Raw genomic sequence first — 21,915 nt, 5'->3', positions numbered from 1 at the left:
TATGCCTGGGATTTAGAAGCTGGATTTAGCTGTCATGTCCATAATTCTTAGTGCATTGGTTATATAAAGGAGTAGGTGAGAGGAGGGTTTAGTTTCATATTATGGAAAGTAAAAAGGCTCTACAAAATGTAATTGCAGGATTAGTAAAAAGCATAAGGCAGCTTTGCTCCACTATTTACATATCAAGGCAATTTATGGAAATCCTCACATAGAAAACTTCAATAATTGAAAACGAGATTCAGAAACAACTTGCTCTTAAATTAAAGGACAAGCAATATTATTTTTCATGTTAAGATAATATGTGTAGAGAAGAAACTGGTAAATTTTCACAAGACACTTTAAAGGTTATCTCCCCAAAGAAAAGGAACAAGATACGAGAGCTTCTTGAGCAACCTTGACAGTTATGATAGTAATATCTCTGCAAGTTTTAGATATCCAAATGATAGTCTACAAGTTCACAAGATTTCTATGCATAAGAACATTTTGACAGTAATTACCATTCATCCTGAGGTAGAAAGTTAAGGGTAAAGGGACAGAGCAAGCAAATGCCTTGAGAATAATCTGGTAAAGGAAGCATAACAGTATGCGGACAACACTGAAGAACAGAGAAACTACAAATACAACAGATGAGATGAGTCAAAACATGGAGAGTCTTGATGAGCCTAGCTAGGCAGAGAAACTAGGACGATCAGAATCAAGAACAGAAACTGTCAAGTTGAGTAACGATATATACAATCCCAAGCATAGAAAATGAGGTTATTGTAAAAACAATCTTTAGCAAAGCTGCCACCTCAAAACTAGAATGCCACAAAAATTTGAGACTGCACACCAGAACGCTACCAATGTAGCAGCTAAATGTAGGATAAAGTAGTAGTAAGGGAGCAAACTACAGGACAAAAGTAGAAGTCATTGACTTTGGTCTCATAGAAAAGTCACGTACTGGGGGAACAAATGTTCTAGTCGTATGTGATTGCAAAAAAGGGCAACTAAAACTAAACCACAAAACCATTACAGGGGACTAAAGTGAAAGTGCTTTGCTTGGAGTACCAATTTCAGAACCTTCCCACTGAATCAGAAAAAGTTACCATATCTTTTAATATAGATGACATGTTAGAGGAGCTGAAAATGTAATAAATGCATAAACAGTTCGCTTGAAAATGAAGATTATTAAAAGAACTATTTGATGTTTAACATGTATGCAAGGACCACTAGTTTCAACTTTTAGCTTCGATCATCATGGATTTAGATTACCCATTGTCACGCGGTCATCTTTGCACAAGTCCTTGCACAACTTCTCTCCTGTCCTAAGAAGACACAGATCAACCTTGCTGTCACATCCCATTAGGAGCAGAGCTGATAAAATGTACTGGCATTCCAAGGTGACAGAGCTTCTTTTATTACATTTGTCACAATATTGATTAGATTAGGTCTGAAGTCCTTCTTTGGCCTGCTACTGACCCATCACATCTCCTGGGAAATTCTGCAGAGTAGGAAACAAAATTGAAAACAACTGGAATAATAGAGATGTTCAAGATAGTTATAGCTCATGGGACTCACATAGATGTTACAAGTGCTGATTTTTACTAACTACGCATCCTAATCCATTAATCCCAAACTTGATGACTAAATATTACATTATCTTCTTCACAGCAGTTAGCCTCTGGGAGATTCCTAGCATGAAAGTAACACATCAAATATTTTTATTTCTGTCACTGGAGTAAATAACAATATGGTCAAAATGCTGCCTAGATCATTTCACCCACCAAAAATTTAAAGACTAAATAAAGAGCAGGTAGGTTTGTTTTCTGTGGAGCATTATATCAATTGTCTTCTACGGTATGTTTAGTTTTAGATACTGCACTTATGCAGGACAGCTGATTATGTTTCAAGTCAGAGAACTGTGCAACTGAGCCATATGGCATCCAACTAATCGTAGCAGTCAACAGCTAAAGATCCCTACACCTGTTCTTACATTTTCAACAGACTTTACTTATTGGCATTAAACACTTCTAATGCAATACATGCCCTTCATTGATGTAGCCTTTGTATGTGGCAGACCTGACAGTTCTGAAGGCACAGAGGACTACTCTGAATTGCTAAATATGTTTTTTTGATTTAGAAAGAATGGAGGCTAGAGATTTTTTTTTCCTTTTAAAGTATAAGGTCATTTTTTGCTCTTTCACACATGGGCTACTCTACAAATATCACAGTAGGCACCCCTGAACTACAAAGGAGCCTGTGCAGTAAGTTCAGTAAATGCCACTGTTTCCCCACACTTTTACCTCCCATGTATACCACACACTTCTCTGACAACACCAAAACTATGGTTCAATTTTTCCTTTCTTCCAAGTGTTCCCTCCTCCCTACCTTTACACAGCTTTGCAAAATCAGACAGCTATGCAATTAGTAAAATAAAGTAAAATAAACATTCCTATTTGTGGTTGGGAAATTGTAGTACCTGTCACACTCAGTAACACCACGTGAGACAAGATGACACACGTAATAGCTGGGGAACCACAAGCTCTCATGAAACATTAGCTTCCAAATTTGCTTCTTGTACATTTTGGAGGACAAAACACTGTGCCACAGAGCAAGAATTATGTAATTCATTCCAGTTTAGCATAACAGAGCATTGCATCTAGATTGTGTATTTATTTTATTTCCATAGGAGTAGAAAAAACATGGGGGTGGGGGGTGGGGTGGGTACGCAGAAGATCTGCGATCTTCTACATAAAATGTTATTATGTAAATGTACCTATGAAAATACACATTCCAGGTTGCGACTTTAATCCTTTTCACAACTGCTAAACTTTCTTCAAAATTAAATCCAACAAATTCTTTCACCCTGCTCTGAAACTGGTCATGCTTCTTTTCACTCAGAAAAAAAAGCAGTAGAGTTTCTCTTAATATAATCCTAGCTTTCTTTTAATAGAAAGTTGTGATATATTACTGAGAGATTTAACAGAGTAATTAAGGTTCCACTGAAAAATACTTTAAATTGAAGGGGGAGCAGGGAAAGGACAATAATTGATTATGAATTTAGTTTAAACCTCCCTTAAATACACTCTAGGACACTTAAATTGAAACAGATTCATCTACCTATAACCATAAACACTACTCCAAGCTCCAAAAAACTCAAACAATGTATCTTCATGTTTTGCAGAATCTTGCCTGTAGGTTATTACTGTGCAGACTTCAATTAAGATTCAATAACAGCTTTTACATGCAAAAACTACCTTTGCACTTGAGAATGTGAAAGAACTGATCTTCTGAGGATTGCCTAGGAATAGCAGATCGATTTTTTTATGCTTTAAGTGATGAAAACTGGGGGGGGGGGGGGGGGGGGGATTTTAGCCAATTAGAATATTTTTCCTTAGAAGGGTACAGGTCATCTTCCAAAGAAAAATGTTCAGAAGATCCTTTCCTGAACTGTCAAACAATGTTCTCTAATTACGTTACATGTATGCCCTTGCTCACATCACTAAAATAAAAAAAGTGGTACAACAGCTGCACCCCTCACACATTATAAAATAAAGAAATCCTGAGCACAGACCAAAAGCAAAAAAGTAACCATTTCTCAATATCATAATATACAATTAAAAAATTAAATAGAAATTTTTGTTGCACACAGATATTTTTTGTTTTAAACACAGCCATTTATTTTTGCCCAGAACAGATCACACAAATCTAAGAGGACATTTGCCTTGAAACTCTTTGTTCATATTAACATCGGAAGCATCTTTCCTTCCTTTAAGACAGTAATATATAGTATGCATCTGTGGAGAAAATAACTTTTGACAAGTTTTAAATGGGTTTAAAGCTTTAAGGTCAAAGATTATTGCACACTCTACTTGGCCTTGTCGCACTTCTTTGGTCCTATCTCTTCATCCTCTTTTCCACATTCCCTCCTTAGACGTACTACTTTCCCAGCTCATCCGTGTCGTCTGCTGTTCCCTTCAGCATGTATCGGCTCTCTGCCTTGTTCCCTTCTCCATACTAATCTGGCCATGCAGCCCAGCTGTCTTTTGCAGCATTCTTGATTACATTCCTCTCCTATCAGCTGCTGACCTCATCATTACCACTGCTAGGTTACCAGGAATGGGATTTATTCACATTCCCTGCTTCCCTTCACACCTTCACTTCTGGTCTAAATGAAGAGATGCACTAGACCCGCACACACAAGCCTTTACAAATCTCCATCTCTGTCACTTGGTAGTTTGTAACCCAGAAAGAAGAGACATTAGCTGAAGACCCTGACTTCTTTCATTGTATGGATCACAGACCGCAACAGAAATGGACTGACATGGCTGGTTTTGTTTGATGGTTTCCAATGTCTCTTTCGACTACAAGAACAGAAAGCTAAGACATCCTAAAGCTGGCTCTCAGCTGCATGAGTTTGCTACTTTGCAAACTTCAGAAGGAGGCCATAAAAGAGGGTGGAGATGTGAAAAGCAATGTCATTCTTTTGGACTACATGGAGCTTGCTTGTGCCAGAGCGTTTTGCTCTCCCTGGTGAATGTTTCAGCCAGAAAGCCTAAGGTATAAATGTGTCCCCTGCCCACCTTCCCTTCTCACCTGCAGAGAAAGAGCTTGCAAGTCAAGTCTGAAGACTACAGCAGAGCATGTAAAAAGAAGTGTACAGGAACCCACTTCTTTGAAATTGCTGACATCTTGGAGGATGAAAGAAACTCGAAATCTCCAGGGCTCCAGCCTCACAGGCACAAAAAAAACCCAAAAAACAAAAAAAAACAACCCTTGAAAAGAAATCGAAGGAGAAAAACTGCCTATCTCTGTATTTAGAAGTTCATATTTAAGTCCCTTGAGGAAGGAAATAGGTTAGGAAACTGACAGTGGAAAACAACAGATTGAAAACAAGTCTGACTTTATAAGTTGTAATTATTTTTTTTTTAAATGAGAAACAGGTCTTAAAATAAAAATAATCTGCAAAAGCAATACCAATACAATTTAGCCACCAAAGGGCAAGAAGTTAGGAAAATACAGGCTAGGAATAGTCTGGCCAAAATTTCATTTGCCTTCAGGGACTGTACATGGCTAACATCAGTGATAGGCATCATATTACAGGTTTTGCCACCCATAACAGAAGTGAACTTTTTTTTTTTTTTTTTTTTTTAAGGCAAGTAATACACTGTCTTACAACACAGAGTTACTGAATCCTAAAACTGGTAAGTTTCTCAGTTATACACGCAACCATTTCAACTAAACTGGATTTCTGAGAATAAACTAGAATAGCTGTTACACATCAAGGGTAGCATTATTTTTCTCAGACACTGATGATGCATGCAGAGGTAATGCTGAATAACATCTATTGCTAGCTTTGATAATTACTCAAAATGAGAAGAATGTCTGGACTACTTGTAGAGAAGGGAGATGGGCAATTTAGGATATCAAAGCAGCAGCCTAACACAGTAAGCTGAGGTGGGGTACGACCAGATCCCAGTTATCTCTGCATTGTGCCTAGGTCCCTGGGAGCTGCAGAGACTATGGAAAAATTAGAAAAACTGCCAGGTTTCTCTGACTTGTGCTATAGGGCATCCATATGTGTTTCAGGACTACAGAGCAGATGGCAGCACTGAATGCTTCCAAATTATAAGCAGAATCTAGTTTGGAGACATTATTTTATATTACTTTTTGCCACATTTTTTGACTCTGCTTTTGCCACAGAGAAAAAGCTCTGAAAACAGTGGTTTCATTCTTAAATGAGAGAAGGAACTGGTATCCCCTTACATTTTTCATTTCTGAAGGTCTTAAGGGAGGAGTTAGGATGCACAGTAAATAAATAGCTTAAGTTTAAAGAACAAACTGTAAGCAACTAAGTATTTGCTGCTTGCAAAACTACAGTCAGTATGATTAATGGTTCAGGAATTGTATTAAAGTGCAATAGCTTTCCCTGTAGACTGCTGATACCCAGGAGAAGAATCTCTGCTTTGAATGAGAAGGTGAAATTTGATTTGAGTATTCTAAAGAAATAAATAATCATCTCTTAAATTTAGATAGATCTCTTTACAAAAGCAGCATCTTCCCATTTTGATAACAAATTAAACAAGAAAAAAAAAGTAAATTAAGTCAGGCTGTCTGAGTACATGAAAGAAAGGGAGAATCTGCATGAAGCAGTCCTCTCTTGTAATTAATAACAACAAATTGATGGGCATTACATCTGCTCAGTACCTTCTATATCGTGACTCAGAACTGCGCTGTAAAAGCTGTACACACTGCTAATAGCTGTTTGTGCTGAAGGAAACTTGTCAGCAGACTGAGTAAAGAAGGATTTTAAAGCTTCAGTTACTGCTGGGCAAAGATAACATCTCAGAAAATGTCGGGGTTGTGGTGTCCACCCTAACTCTTGGGTACTTTCTCACCATTCAGACCAAGCAGCAATAATCAGGCATTTGATGACCTTAATTTTTAAGGAACAAACTCTAGAAGGATACTGACTCATTAAAGGATACAGGAAAATCCATTAAATGAAGACTAAACACAGAGTACACACATGCACAGATGTAAGTCATCATTTACAGGCAGAGGTGCCCTTACCAGGCTCTCCCCCTTGCCGGTGGCTTGGTAAGGCTGGCTCTTCCCAAAGGTTGCCTTTCCCACTCTGTTCCCATGACAGCAAGCTCGTATTTCACCACAAGTTTAGCAACTCTTTTCTGCACTGTATTCACTGATTAATGCCCTGACCCTTGACTCGTTAACCTCAGCAGTAACAAAACAGAAAGCAAAGGCTCACAGCCTTTATTTTAAATTGGTTTAAGGACAGACCTTTTTATGTGGCAAGGGTGGGACTTGCAGAGTTGTTTGCATGAATAAACACAGGCCTTTTTTACCCCCTTAGCCTTTTCTGAAATTTAGTAGCAATAGAAAAGTAAATAGGTAACTGCTCCAACACAACCCTAAATAATTCAAAGGATCACATTCTTTGCCTACCTGAAAATCCCAAGCACACCACGTAACAGTAAATAAGCTTTTAATTGATTCTAAAATAATAAGAACATAGCAGATACATGACAGATTTAATTTAGTTTCTATTGGGCAGAATGTAAAAAAGCCTGAATTCTCCTCTCTCAGAAAACTAAAATAGGAACCTAAGTTTTAAATAAACTTCTTCCGGGCACAGCTGCAGGGAACGGTTCACAGTTGAGCGGTCCTTGAAACGTTCTCATGCCATTTGCAGTGCAGTGCAGTTTTAATCACTGCAAGGAGTGTCAACTATGTCTAGGAGGTTTGTTCTTCATGGTGAGCCTAACTGGAAAAATCCTGAAGAAAAGGTCATTTCACTATAGGGGCTCAAACAATCCCCATGCTTCCAGACCGTCAAGCCAAGCAAGGCTGCAAAATGGAATTCAAATGTTGAGATGATACCTGGGGCTTGGGAAGAAGGAGAAAGTGACTTTTGAAATGTCCAGGCCACCCAGGCTCTCCTTCCAGCCCCACGATTCACCAAGTGTGTGACCCAGGCCAGCTACTTCCACTTCACTTCTGCCTTCCTCAGTTTCCCTGCATGCAACACAGACAGGCTGGGGACTGCAGCCAGGACACCTCTTTGCTGCCTGGTTTTGGTGCAGCTGCAAGCCAGGACCTCAAGATGCTCCTGTAGCACACGTGCACACACACAAATCAGTTGGCGACAGGCGTGTTGTGAGAATTAACCCGGAGTTTCAGTGGCTTGTTTGAAGTACAAGGGAACACTAGCTGCATTTCAAAGCAATGCTAGCACCAAGCAATGAGAGAGAAGGAGTTTTATGCTTTAAAAACTTTGATTTCTTAACTTTTAAAGGGCAGAGAGTAGCAAGATGGACTGCGAGGCTGCACAGATAGCTAGGAAATGCTGGGGTGCTAGGCTTGGGGGGGGGGGGGGGGGAGGCTGAGCTCCCCAGGCAGGCGAGAGGAGCACAGCAGCCGCCACGGGAGCCTGTACAGGAGCAGTTGGAGGTCACAGCCTGAGCGCAGTGCTGGCAAGCAGCAGCTCCCTTCCCTGATTTGAAATGATGGCAAGGAGGGAAACCCTTGCTAGTATAAAAACAAGCCTGGACAGCAGAAGTGAACGCTTCCCCTCTGCTGCATAGGCCGCTACAGAGCATGCCAGCAGGCACTGCCACTGAACAGCTAGAAGAGTGGGCACGGGCAGCAGCACAAATACGTAGTCTTAAGGATATTCACCACTGACACCAGGAACAACCGATCGGCTGTTCGTGTGCCAGTGACTGAGTCACAACAAACTGGCACTCTGTCAGATTTTACAGACACTGGGCTGCAGTGACGTGCTTTGCAATACACCAGCACCTTAATTTACTGCTACAGTACTACCAGCCTCCACTTGGGATACCTTCATCCCTATGTTCTGATCCAATTATTTTCAATCATCAATTAACTTACTTTACACATGAAAAAAAATAACTGGAAGCGGAGAAGAGGGAAACGGTTGTGCCTATAATCTTACAGCTATATCTGTAATTCCCACCACAAATTATTCTTTTACATGATTGTCAGGCAGAGAAAACTACTGCCAGCACTTCACACCCTGGTTTTGAGCACTCACAATATCTACTTAAATTAGCAAGCAATCAGCACCTGCAGCAATTAACATCACATACACAGTACTCCAGTTGTGCAATCTCTGGTCGTTCTTTTCTCCCATGGAAATCTTTACTGTACTGGGCTTCTTTTGACAAGTTATCTCTTTTTTTTTTTTTCACTCAGATTTTCAGTTTCAGTTAGTCACTATATCCTCGAGGTGTGTGTACTATCAACATAAAATAACAAATAGAGCTAAACAATCGAAAAATTATTTCCTCTTTCTTGTGTATTATAACTTTTTATTCCAATTCCACCAGGGAAATTAACAGAAAAATTTTCACTATCAGTTATGCATGAATAGAAAAAATAACTCTTAAAGTGGAATGGACCTAAAGACCAACAGAAGTCTGAATTTGGTCATTCAGTATGAATTTGGCCAATTCAGTCTGAATTTTGACCATAACCATTTGCATACTATAAAGAGAACCAAAACTGGCTGATGTCAAAGGCACTATCTAAACCCAAACCAATGCTCAGCTACACTGAATCTATAAAGCACGCATTTTTTACTAATTCCCATTCCTTTACCATTCATATTCCCCCCACACAAAGCATCTTCTCCCATACTTGTTACAAGTAAAGTCATTTATATTTACATATGTGATCACAGCAGGAGTGCTACCAAGACATTGGTCCCTTGATCAAAGTAATACATAAAAGACCATCCATAGAGTAACAACTGGATACTTGTTGTTTGCAAGCTTGGGACTCATCTGATAGAAATCACATATGATGTCTTTCCTCACTCATTTATTCTTTCCCTGACAGTAACTTCCTTTAACACTATAGACATAGCACAGATACAGTCATAGTAAAAAATTCATTTTCGACATAATGACAAAGAATGCCTTTCTATTTCTGACAACACGTGCAACGAAGATATACAATTCCTGATGTGGTGGGGTGTTGAGGTTGTGTTAATATTTATGGTAGAGAATTAGTCCCAAAAAATCAGCTAATAAGATCTCCCAAACCAAGCAGGTATTGTACTAGGTTAATGAGGTTTATTTCAGGAGCTAAGGATGATTTTAGCATTTTAGATGGTAATGTAGTTTGGACCAAAAGACACAACAGCAGCTGTTCTGGTGGAGCTTTGCATTTGAATTTCCAGGGCTTGTTCTAACCCCTATAAACTCAAAACAAAACTCATCTGGTGTGAACTGAAACCAGTTTGAGAGGTTTGAGTAAAAACCACCAAGTCTGAGAATCAAAACCAATGTTTGGACCTGCACTGCACACATGCCTGGCAAGCCTGACACAAATGTTAGTTTTCCTTGCATATAATTCTAAGCCAAACTGATTTTTTCACTGAATCCAATGGTTTGCAGGGAAAGGAGGGAATTAATTTGAAACAGTATCTCCTAATGAGCAAACAAATATCAGGAACCTCAGGATCTAGCTGTGCAAGAGCAGGTAAAATTACCTTTGCATATTCAGTTTTCAAGAGATGAAGGAGAAAGAAAGAGATGGAACTGCAGCCACGGTGGGGAAGTTTATGAGAAATGCAAGTTGTGTGGTTCAGACAGCTTCAGGGAGTGCTGAAAGATTTCAGAAGGTGAACAGATTCCTTTCTCATTAATGAAGGGGCCCTGACTTTAGATCTGCTGAACTAACTCTGAGTGGAAGGCTATTCAGCTCTCTGCTTTGATTGAAAGTACGAGCCTGTTACTTATGAGCTCTTGGTAGCTCTCCTTTTAATAGGAAGTTGGGGGAAGGGGGAAGAAGATGGCTGGAGGAGGGGAAGGAAAAGATGGGTAGCAAAAACCACTGGAAGCTGAACATGGGACTTCAAGGCATTTGCAGGACAGGCCTTTGGGAAAACGTTAAAAGGTTACAAGGTAAGTGATGCCTTTCCTGGGCTGATACTTCTTTCCTTATTCTTCACCGACATGTTAAGAAGAAAATGTCTCTGCATCTTCAATCCACCCTTACTCTCCTACTTTCTCACAGCCTTACCAAATTATTTATTTGGCTAGCATGGATCTAAAAAATTTGCTGATTTTCAATTTTTTTTCTTGTGGATATCAGCTGTATTTGAATAATGCTAAAAAAACCCCCCAAATAAATAAAATCCTGACCATCTTCACTGCTGTAACAGCAAACATGCAGCTTGCTGTTCCAAATCGTACACAGCCGCGAGCTGTCATCAGACTTTGTGTGGGCTTAAAATGTTCTTTTAGTCCTTTGCAGCTGAAAGCTGAGCACAGATTATCACTAAAAGGATATGAAAGATGATGTTGGGACATTTGCCATAACTATACAGGAACACTCCTCAAAGCAATCAGAAATGTGAGCAGATTGCTTAGCCAGCTCAGTCTTAAGGACTGTATTGCCAGCTAGCTATTTCTGTTAAATGTCACCTTTTTATATCGGAGGGAAAAAAGAAAAAAAAAAAAAAAAGAAAAAAAAAGAAAAAGATGATGAAAAATACACTTGAAAGAAATATACACATACTGCAAATGCCCATGTTCGGTACTTGCTTGTAGGTAAAGGGCAACACAGCAACAGCGTGCCTAAGCCGTGACACGTACTTTAAAGGGACAGAATCTAAACTCCTGTTCAAATAATTTGGGGGTAAGTGTCTTTAGTGCATTTTGAGATATTTAAGCATAAAAAACCCCCATCCTTAAATAAAAAATGTGAAATAGCATTATAATTATTATAGCAATTATTATTATTAATATAAGACTTGATTAATAGTTTTAAAATAATACTATTAGTAGTTGAATTAGTTTTTAAATCTTTCAAAAACATAGTTACAGGAAATGCTTTAAACCTACTCACTTGTAGCCAAATCTATTGAAGCAAGGCGGCTTCAGCTGTTTCAGTGTTTGGACCAATCCACAGTTGTAACTTCTGGGGAATGTCTATTTTGTTCCTCAAAGGCAAACTCCAGATTATTTTATCCTACTGTGACATTCCAGACTGCTTCTCAGACCAGAGTTCACACACTCAACTGAAAGTAAAATTTTATTTGTATTCAAATAATCAGGCATGAATTTTCCTATAAGCTCCTCAGTTAGCACACAACAGTGCACTAACTTACAGCATCCTCTCAGACAAGATTCTCCAATAAAACCCAAACTATTAACTACTGGAGTACTCTGGCCATACAGATGCATGTGTGTTCAGGATATAGCCCAAAGTCTGATAAAATCTAAGATAACACCTAGTTTATACAAATGCAAACCATATCACAGAAATATTAGAGCTACCACCTTCAAAGCTATGCGTGGGAGCACTCGAGCACAATAGACTTGTTAAACATCTTTTCCTTTTTAACTACTTCATTGTTTCAAAAATTAATTGCAAAAGAACTCGTTCTGGTCAAAACACAAAGTACTAAAGAGGAACAAATAAATCCACCTAACAACTAATTTCTACAAACAAGTAGGTGACTTTTAGGTAAACTACCTGGCTGCCCAACAGGCATGGTATAAATCATTCTTTGGGAGGGAGAATTTTTTTTTTTAATCATCATCATTGACAATTTATTCATCAACAATATGAAAAGAAAAATAGAAATGTGCAGAAAAGAGCTGTGATCTATTTATAAAGCAAGGGACTAGATTCTTCAGTTATAGGTACTAATCTTGCTGGTGTCTATGGATGCTTCAATCTAGTTCAAACTGTATTTTGCTAGTTTTTATCTGTTGCCAAGGAAGATATATCAACCATTTACAGTTTGTATTAACTTTGGTTATCTTCTAAAGTGAGCAGAGAACTTGGTAGGAAGCCAAATGGGCAACTTCAAGATAAATCTACCTAAGCGTATTGACTTGAGGGGTAACTTCAATGCTGTAACATTTTGAGTGCTATGATCTCTATTCAGTGGAGCTCTAGGTGTGTAGAACTTTAATAGTCACTTTGACAGAGACAGCATATCTGAACTTAAAAAAGCTTTAGCAAAATCTTTTCTTGCTCTTACTAGGCATGTAAATGACACAATTTGTATCTGCATTTAGAACACAAAATACCTGCAGAATGAGACTTTGAAATTCAACTGTATCATTACAATATAGACAAAGGGATAATAAGAAAAAACAGTAATAAAAAAAAGAGATGAGGCCATTTAGCTCAGTAATTAAAACAGTGACTTGTGACTGTAGAAAAAAGTAACATGGCTTATGGCTTTAGTGCTTAACATGTTAATGCCCAAAACCAGTTTTCACCGTTTCATACACTGCAAATGTCTACAAGCACATGTTATTGAGAGGCTGTTTTTAACTGCACGTAGCTGGCAGGAAGAAAAAGCCACTGTGATATTCATGAGGTTGCACGAAGGCTTAAGTAACTACAGTTATTATGATATATCCACAAAATTTCAAACAGGAATTAGGCACATAATGTACTTGAGCCTCTGAGAGCTTCCTTCATCTGATGTGATCAGATTCAAAACACCTGCAATGCAAAGCAGTTCAAGCAGCACTCTTTAGGCTAAACTCTGCTCTCCCCATCCTCATCAAAGTCTCAGATACTCAGCACATCTCCTATTCCTGCAGGAGAACCCACGTGTCTTACTGCATATTCTCAGTTTCTTAGGAAACAGGTGTCATTTCAAGCCATAAACTTGCCGTGTATCAAAGGTTAATTCAGCAAAGGGGGACCTTGCACTCTGCATCCTCCCAAGCAGTACTCAATAAAATTACTCAGCAAATCCCATTACTTTAACAGCAAACAGCTTCTCTTCTCACTGCACTCCTTACCAGTTTCACCTGAATGGGATTGAGTTTGGAGGGGCAAAAGGAGAAAACAGGTATGAGTAGAAGAAAAGCAAATAAAGGATACCTAGGATACCTGGAAGTGTTGATGATTTCTGCATAACGGTCTTGCAGCACCAAAGGGAAGGGAGTGTTTAGGTAACACTGAAAGATCAACCATTACTTGGGGCTTTATCTAAAACATAATGAAGTCACTTCAATGAGTTCTGTTGTCTCCAATGAGTTTTCTACTATGACCCAGATCTCCAGCATTAGACATGATAACTTATAGCACCCCTTCTATGACATCATTATGAATTTATAATAATTTATTTTTTGAAAGAATAACGGGGAATGTCCTAGTATCACTAGCAAAACAGTACTTCCTCACTCTAAAACATGTACATACATATACCCCGAGAACAATGGTGACTGCTGACTTGATATTCATTGATGTGTGAACATATAAGACAATCAGAGACATTCCAATTATCTCCAGTTCAAAGTTAGGCCAAAATTAGAAGCAGTTATAAATAATGTATTAGGTTTTAATAGAAACAGCAAACCTGAGTAGAATAAAGATGGAAGTTTAGCTTAGCTGTGAATACATGCAACAGGTAAGCAACACTGCTTCCTTAAACAGACACACTGGAGTTGCACATCCTCAGAAGTTCAATTAACAAAACATATGTCACAACAGAGTTTTGTGACAGATTATAAATTGCTTTCAGATGCTATTCTGATGTATTCAGGATAGTATTTGAAGCTTAAGGTTTTTTGTAAAACTTCCTCTAACTTCTTTATCAGGCTTCTTAGAAGAAATAACCATATCAGAACCCTTATTACTTACCATAGTAGCCCAGGAGTTGGTTCCAGGTCAAAAGATGAAACTCAGAAGGTTTGTTAGCCAACACACAGGTCAACACACTAGCCCAGATCCTCAAAGGGTGCTAAGCAGTCTCTTTCCAGCCATTTCACAGATAAAAATTAGGCTAGACTTCATTAATGAATTTGAAAAGACGTTATTTTAAGTAACTTAATGCAATTGCAACACTTCATGTGAACCAAGCTATATTTTTACTTCAGGATTAGGCTGCCTGATTTCCTTTTAGGTAAATCTATAGCACAACTAACTCCCCAGTGGGATGTCTTGTAAATTTAGGATTTCTAGCCCATCTTTGCCATGCACATGTTCTATGGGAGTTGCTAATGAGAAAAAAGGAAATTATAAAATGTCCATAAGGAATTAGTCTCCTACACAAGAAAACAACACCGATTTTCAGTGAATGTTCTCAAATTATCAATCAATACTGCAACACTGTTAAGTCATTACTATTAAATGGCTGCATTGGAAGGCAAGGCACTTTGAAGTTATTTTCCTGCACATAGATTTCACAGAAATATAAGAGTACTACCTGATCAAAACCCCAGTATAATTAGGAAAGCTAAGGGCATTATGAGTAGACTGCCCAGGAAATCTTTCATGACATGGAAAGGTTTTACTTTTAAACCACCAGCTCAAATCTTGCTCAGACTGCAGGTAACTGTGTATTAGTTCAGGACACATAAGAGCACCAGGGAGGGATGTGGTGGTGGTAAACCAAAAAACACACCACTTTCATTCTTGCTATCCAAAGTAATTGACTTTCTTTTGTTACATGTTTTAATTATTATGCAATGTATGCTTACGTATATACGAGCATGAGGTTTACATAACTTTTTACATTTTGCATGTATAGTGATGCCAGGTTTTTTTCCAAAAGTTTAACAGAGAGAAAACTAAATACCAGAGTTGACTATTTTCCTGAAAGGCTGAAGGACACTCTTCTGAACACCTCTTAACAATTCTTCATTAAATTTATTTTTATTGCAAGCCATTTCTTACAGCTGGTTTTCTGTTTCGCAAACAGCCTATATCTCTCTATAACTTCTCTCCTCAGCTATACCTAATACCTGGACACATTTCTACCTTGTCAAGCTCTGGAGAAAAAAGGCAGTTAGGAAAGCAGGAAATACAGAGAAAATAGCATCAACCATGGGAGCACTCTGTGAATTCTACAGAGATTACAGACTTCTGAGCTCTAGTTTCAAAAACCTTTTGCCAGCATGACTATTTATTTTAGCGAGCTTTGGCACCCCTGCACAAATGAAAATAATAATTTTAGAAAAAAAAAAAAAAAAAGGCAAGCACAGAGAAGTTAAGAAGTCTCCAAACCTGAGCTAAGAGCAAAACAGGCTCTGCCTATTGTATGTACAGCTTTTGCTGACCCATGAACCTAGTTTAACGGGGAACACAACTGAGCACCAGAAGGAACAAGCTTCCCCTGGGGAAACAATATCAGCTTTAAGTTTCCCACGTGTTCATGCTTGGGGAATCCCCTTTGAAATTGCTAGCTGACATGACATCTGTTTCATGCCACTGGAGCGAGGCAAACAGCAGCAGTAAAGTTGAAACCCAGACACAACAGAATATACAGGGCTCTTGAATTCACTCTATTTGTTTTATACTGTTTGACTCTTCTTCTGGTGGGAAGGTGGCGGGGAAGAATACAAACTGTAACATTTAAGTAAAATAATAAAACAACCTCCCTAAATGATCTTTAATATTGGCACAATAAATTTGAAAAAGGCAAAGGGTAACAAATTCAATAGTTGTTATCCTACTGACATCAAAGCAACCAGGTGTTCCAGAAAAACTGTATTAAAATGGAAATTATTGAAACTTGGTATCCTATGATATAGTTAGCCTTCTGATGACTGCCAGTCATAAATGGCAAAGCCAAACATGTTCAAGGCACACATTGCTTTTTCATCATCAGTTACCTGAATTGTGACTTGGTCAATATAGAGCACAGGGAAAAGAAAAGCTCCAGGAAGACACTGAATCTTTTTTGTTCGTAGTTTACTTACATTTATCTCCTTATACAGATATTGCCATAAAGGGTTGGGCCAAAGTGGCTCAGTCACATTAATTCTTTGACTGATTTATGTCAAGTTGCCTTAGCAAAATGGAAGACTAAGCAAATATTCAGTCAATTTCACTAGCAACTGAATTTTTTTTTCCATTTTTTTTTTTTACTTTCAACATTTATGCATATATAGCAGAGGGTTTGTTCACCTGCAGATTAGTTCTCAGGTTAATCCAGTGCAAATCTGACTACACAGGGTCATCATATCTGTGTTTCACATTCAATAGTTTATGCTTGGACAGTCTGAGGCTGTGTCCTAAGATATATAAGACAGGATAAATATACATATATATATATACATGAGACAATATCCTATATTCTGTACCACTCAGCATCAACTCAATATACATTTGTTATTTATCTTGTTTGTGATATAATAGTGCAAGCCCTTCCAGAGTAGCTCAAACTATGCTGAAACACACTGGCTGACAGTCTCATCTATACGCATATTTCTAAGGCTTGGGGGCTCAAACATCTGTTTGCTAGCTCTTGTTATTCATCAAAATGCTTTCTTAAAAATAAATTAATTTGAATAGGTACTTTGGTGACAACTTCTTGCTAAAATTAAACCGCATTTAACCTTATTTTTTCAATATTTCTCCGTATTTTTTGCTCAAGATATTGTTAAGTCTATCATACTTGGATTCTATCCCAACAAAGTCACTAGAATTAAATCACAGCTGTTAACTGCTTTGTAAACAGTACAATTTAGCCCACTCAAACTTTCCCAATAATTGCTGCTGAACTTCTTGGATGTGTCAGCAAAAAGAATCCAAGTAACAGGCATGTACAGGAACTGAATTACTTGCAGTAATTCAGGTAAGACAGATACATCACATGTTTAATAGAAATTTATTTGTACACTAGTACAGCTGCAAGTGAGTTACTGCAAATGAGGTCATCAGCCCAGCATTTCTCACCATCAGCTGTAAAACAGAATTTGCAAAACCAAAGAGATTGAAAACAGGAAAAAAAAAAGAAATTGATGCCATCACTGACCTTAATGAATCTTCCAAAATACCTGTGGGAATGCTGACAATGTTGCTGTCATAGTTTCTGCTAAAGCAAACAGAAGTTTGACTAGTCAGACTGGCAATTTTGATCTGCTAATTGTGATGCCCTGAAGCTTAAAACACTAAAAATAAACCTATTTTTTGTTGAGCTGGTTACAAGAAATAGCAATCCATGTGCATTTACAAAAATATCATATCAAGAAGATTGACATCAGCAGACATGCAGATTTTTCTTCCCCTGGGCACCGAATTGCTGATGTATGTACATGCTCCCTTCTTGGCATAATTCATGTTCACTTTCTGCAGGGTGGCACATTCTTGGAATAGCTGGTGGTGAAGCAATCATGAATATGCAAGTGAAGGACACACTAGCTAGGATAAAACCAGAACTCCTTCATCTTGAACCTAAGCTTGAACCCAAGTTAAAATAGAATATCAGCTGCTTTTAAATATTCAGCTTAAAAAGACCCTAAATAAAATTAAGAAAAAGAGTGATATTATATTAACATACCGCTGTTCTTCCACGTTATTCAAAATCAGACCAAATCACAAACACTAAACCCAGCATTTTTTATGCTTTTTCTGCCATTTCTTGGAAAACAAGACATGAGAAACAGTGGGCAGAATCCATCATTTCCAGAAAACATGCAACATGAAGAATGGAACAAATCTACAACTATAGTAGAAGCAGCTGTTCAACTACACATGATTGCCTAAATTGTCATTTCTGTATTACAAGTTGTAGCAGCTCCTTTAAGCAGAGCAGGCTAATCTACCTTTTTCCGAGATCTTAATTTGGTCTCTGACTAGCTTGCTTATGCATTTAAATGACTCAAGGTCCTCAGATCCCTGTAAAATGTTTCTCTTGCTACATCACTGATTTAAAGGAGCAGTATCATCCCTTCTTAATTTTCCTTTTTTTTTTTTTTTTTTTTAAACCAAAGCTGATTTGTCCACACCAATCAAGAATATAAGGACATCCATGATATATTACAGTGTCATTTCCCAACTGGAGATACCTTAAATCTCAAACTACAGAATTCTGTGACTGGAGCATCTATGAAAATTAGGAACCAAACTGACTATTAGTGAGCTTCAGGCAGCTGTGCCAAAATAACCATTAAAATCTCAGTCACTAATTAACAGCCTCACACCAGTACCATGGGCAACTTCTGTCAGATTATGTTAAATCTCCTATTTTGGCAGATGCAAGGAAAAACTCGGGATTAGCACCATGTCCTCTCTAAATCCTGGGGAACAGCTTTCTTTCCAATCCAAGGGGGAGCTCCAGTGAAAAAATCAGTTTCACACTACTCAGCAAATAATTATTCTCAACGGTGTCACAGGGCTGACCTTATGCCAGTAAAGAGACAGTTTGCTCCACAGATATGTAACTGAATTTTCACAACTAGTTTTCCCTTCCAGGTAGAACTGAAAACAGACATGCAATGAACCACACGTTAAGTTGTCCTTACATTTTCAGCTTGGTTTGCTCTGAAAATTGCTAGATATCTCAGGGGTAGAGTTGGTCAAGACCTGTTCAGCAAAACATTTCAAAAATGGAAAATGCCATTTTCAAACTACAACATTTGTTGGCTCTGACAAAACTATCATGCAGAAAGATTCATCATGTCCCAGGTCGGGGTGGGGGGGCATAGCCAATAATAACCAGACTGATAGTTAAAGTGTTCAACCTCACTTCAATTCTCAAGCTTAAAAATCTTTGCTTGGTTCAGAACCACGATCTGAATCTCTTTTCTCCCACTCCCATCTGCCAACAAGTTATTAATGTGCCATCAAGTTATTCTGCAGCATGAATTCCTGAAATTTAGAAATCTTCAAATTCATCTAAAGGTGGTTTGAGAACAGCTTTCAAATCTTAACATTTGTATGCAACAAGGAAGTCTTGAACATCTGTGCAGCCTTACAAATAAGACCAAAACCCTAATATTCCCTAAAGACATTCGCCTGAGGCTTTGAAGCTCTACTTACATTCTACTCCTTAAATTATAAATTCTTACAAATGGTTCATACTAGCTTGTATCCATGCAAAAGCCCTATCTGAGGCTGCTGTTGTTACTGCTTGTGGAGTTTAATGGCATTTCCTGGAAAAATTCCTTATTTCAGGTCCAGACAAAATGGTTCTGTCTATAAGCAAGGCCGACGATCAATAAAAACCATGACTATGAGGTGCATTTTTAATTCACCATTCTTTTTCATGTTCCCAATAGCAATATTAGGATATACGCCTTAAAGCCTTCCAAAATGCAAGAACCAGAATATACTGCCATAACTGTACTTGTAAAGGTGATGGGCATACAAAATGGTTTCTGGAATCATACGGCTCTGTGAGTATACTGTACTACTGGAACAGGATATAAACATGCAAATACAGTGATCCTCCATACCCTGGCCACCTTCAAGGCCCACAGATCTCCAAATAACAGTTCAGAGACAACCTCAGAGTAAGAAACAAGGCTACGTACTAAACTGAGTTGTGCTTCAAAGACCAAAGTGATATGGTATATTCATCCTACAGTGCATATAAAAGGGTGGGGATGGACAGATGAAAACTCGATCCCATTTCATTTAATCAATGCTATGGAGAATACCATATGCAATCAAGTCTACTTTCCATGCCAAGTCCTCTGGTTTTGTCACTCTCTGCTTCCTTCACTGCAGATGCTGTCGCTTTAAATCATGTTGACATACTCTGTTAAACGAAACCAAATGTTAATAATAGCCAGGTCTGTGTGGAAAGTGACTAGCAAGTGACTGAGTAGTTTGACAATGAAAACTCCAAAGACAGCATTTCTAGGAGAGTCCCTTTATAAAATTTCCAAAATGCTGTTTTCTAAGTCCAGTGGAAAAAACCTCAAGTTTCTTCTTCACTGACTCTCATATCTAAGTTTATAAACTTCACTTTCAAATCAATTTCTCCTTCACTTTCACCCATTTTTCTTTGCTAATATTCCTTAATTTTACCAAGTTATTGACGAGCAGCTTTCCACTTAAGAGGAGATGTAACTGTACTAGGAAATTGAATTTGAACACAGTAAAGCAAAAACCTAATGTCCAAATACAAGAACATACAAAGTAAGGGCAACAGTGTGAAAACATCCTTATCAACATCTCACAGGTGAACACTGAGGCACAGTGAGATTAAACAATTTGTTCAGAAAGTCTGTAACAGCACAAGCAGGAATAGAACACAAATACTGCAAATACCAGTCCAGTTCATAAATCGTAAGTTAATAGAACATGTAATACTGATGTTAGCAAGTATAAGAGAGGCTGAAGCAACCTTCAAGGTTGAGACAGTCATGGCGTGACTGCTGCTGACTCACTCTGCAGTGAGATGCTCCTCTGACCAGCTGGACTGAAACACAGCAGTGATGCCTCAGAAGTTACAGACTCTGCTGATTAAACTTGCTTTAGGGTCCACCCACCAGTAACATGAAGCAGTGCCTAACAAAAACATCTTCAAAATGCAAGCAATTTGTTGAGGAACAGAGCTTACATAACTGCAAAAACAATCAGACATTAGAGAGTTTCTGTATTGACAGATTTTCAGCATTCAGAATATAAGTAGCTAAAGGTCACCATCCACACTTTACCGAAAGAGAAATGGAAACAAAAAGATAACATGATTCATCTGTTACAGGCTATACAAGCTTAATTTAGGTCTTCAACTTCTCTGATTTATAAAAACTACCCTTCCCACAACACTGCAAGACTACACAACACTGTGTCCCCAAAACTAAGCCTCATGTACTCTAGAAAAGGAAAAAAAAATACATTTCCCTGAACTTGCATTCTCTAACACACACCCTAATGTTTATATACACATAGATAGGTATGTATATAAACAAGAAACACATGTAGACACACCTCTTTACCTATACATACAAAAAAATCTAAACAGAATCTGCTGGACTGCAGAATGGAGGAGTACGGAAAAACACTTTGATATGGTGCCAATAAGCACAACATAAGGAACTGTAAAGAACAGGGTATGTCTCGGCCAGTTGTCTCTACATATATTTGGATTTCACTCAACTGCGGCAAGAGTCAGCTCCCATGCAATCTGTACTCTGGGGAAGAAGTACAGCCCATCAGCTACTCCAAACCTTGTCAGAAATCCTAGGTGCTCTTCATGGTGCTTATTGTGCAGCGTATAAGAGGCCTTTGCCTGTAGACCTGACTACAGACACATGACTCTCAGAAAAGCGGGAGCATGCCTACATAGTATAGTTTTCCTTAACTCTATTAGGACATTTCTGAATTCCAGTACTTCTTAGTTACAATGAAAGGATAGATCTGATGTCAAAAAAAAACCCCAAACAAACAAAAATATCAGGGACTGTTTTTACAGCAGCTCCAATCTGTGACTAGAGCTCAATTAAATATATATGTTTTGCTAAGGTTAATGGACATGTACTTCTACAAGTCTCAGCAAATGTTTGAGTAAGGTGGAAAACCAGATTAGCACAGAAAACGGAATGAGATCTGATACTTGTTTTTCATGTGCACTTATTTGCAGGCTTGCTGGTGTTGTTCTTAGCTGTAAATATTAGATGAGTTATTAAAAGATGTTCAAACCCCTCAGAAAGAAATATTATCGTACTTGTCATGCAG

Source organism: Leptosomus discolor, chromosome 6, assembly GCF_034619465.1.
Source record: "Leptosomus discolor isolate bLepDis1 chromosome 6, bLepDis1.hap2, whole genome shotgun sequence".
NCBI classification, from domain to species: Eukaryota; Metazoa; Chordata; class Aves; order Leptosomiformes; family Leptosomidae; genus Leptosomus; species Leptosomus discolor.
Note: the sequence above shows the minus strand (reverse complement) of the source record.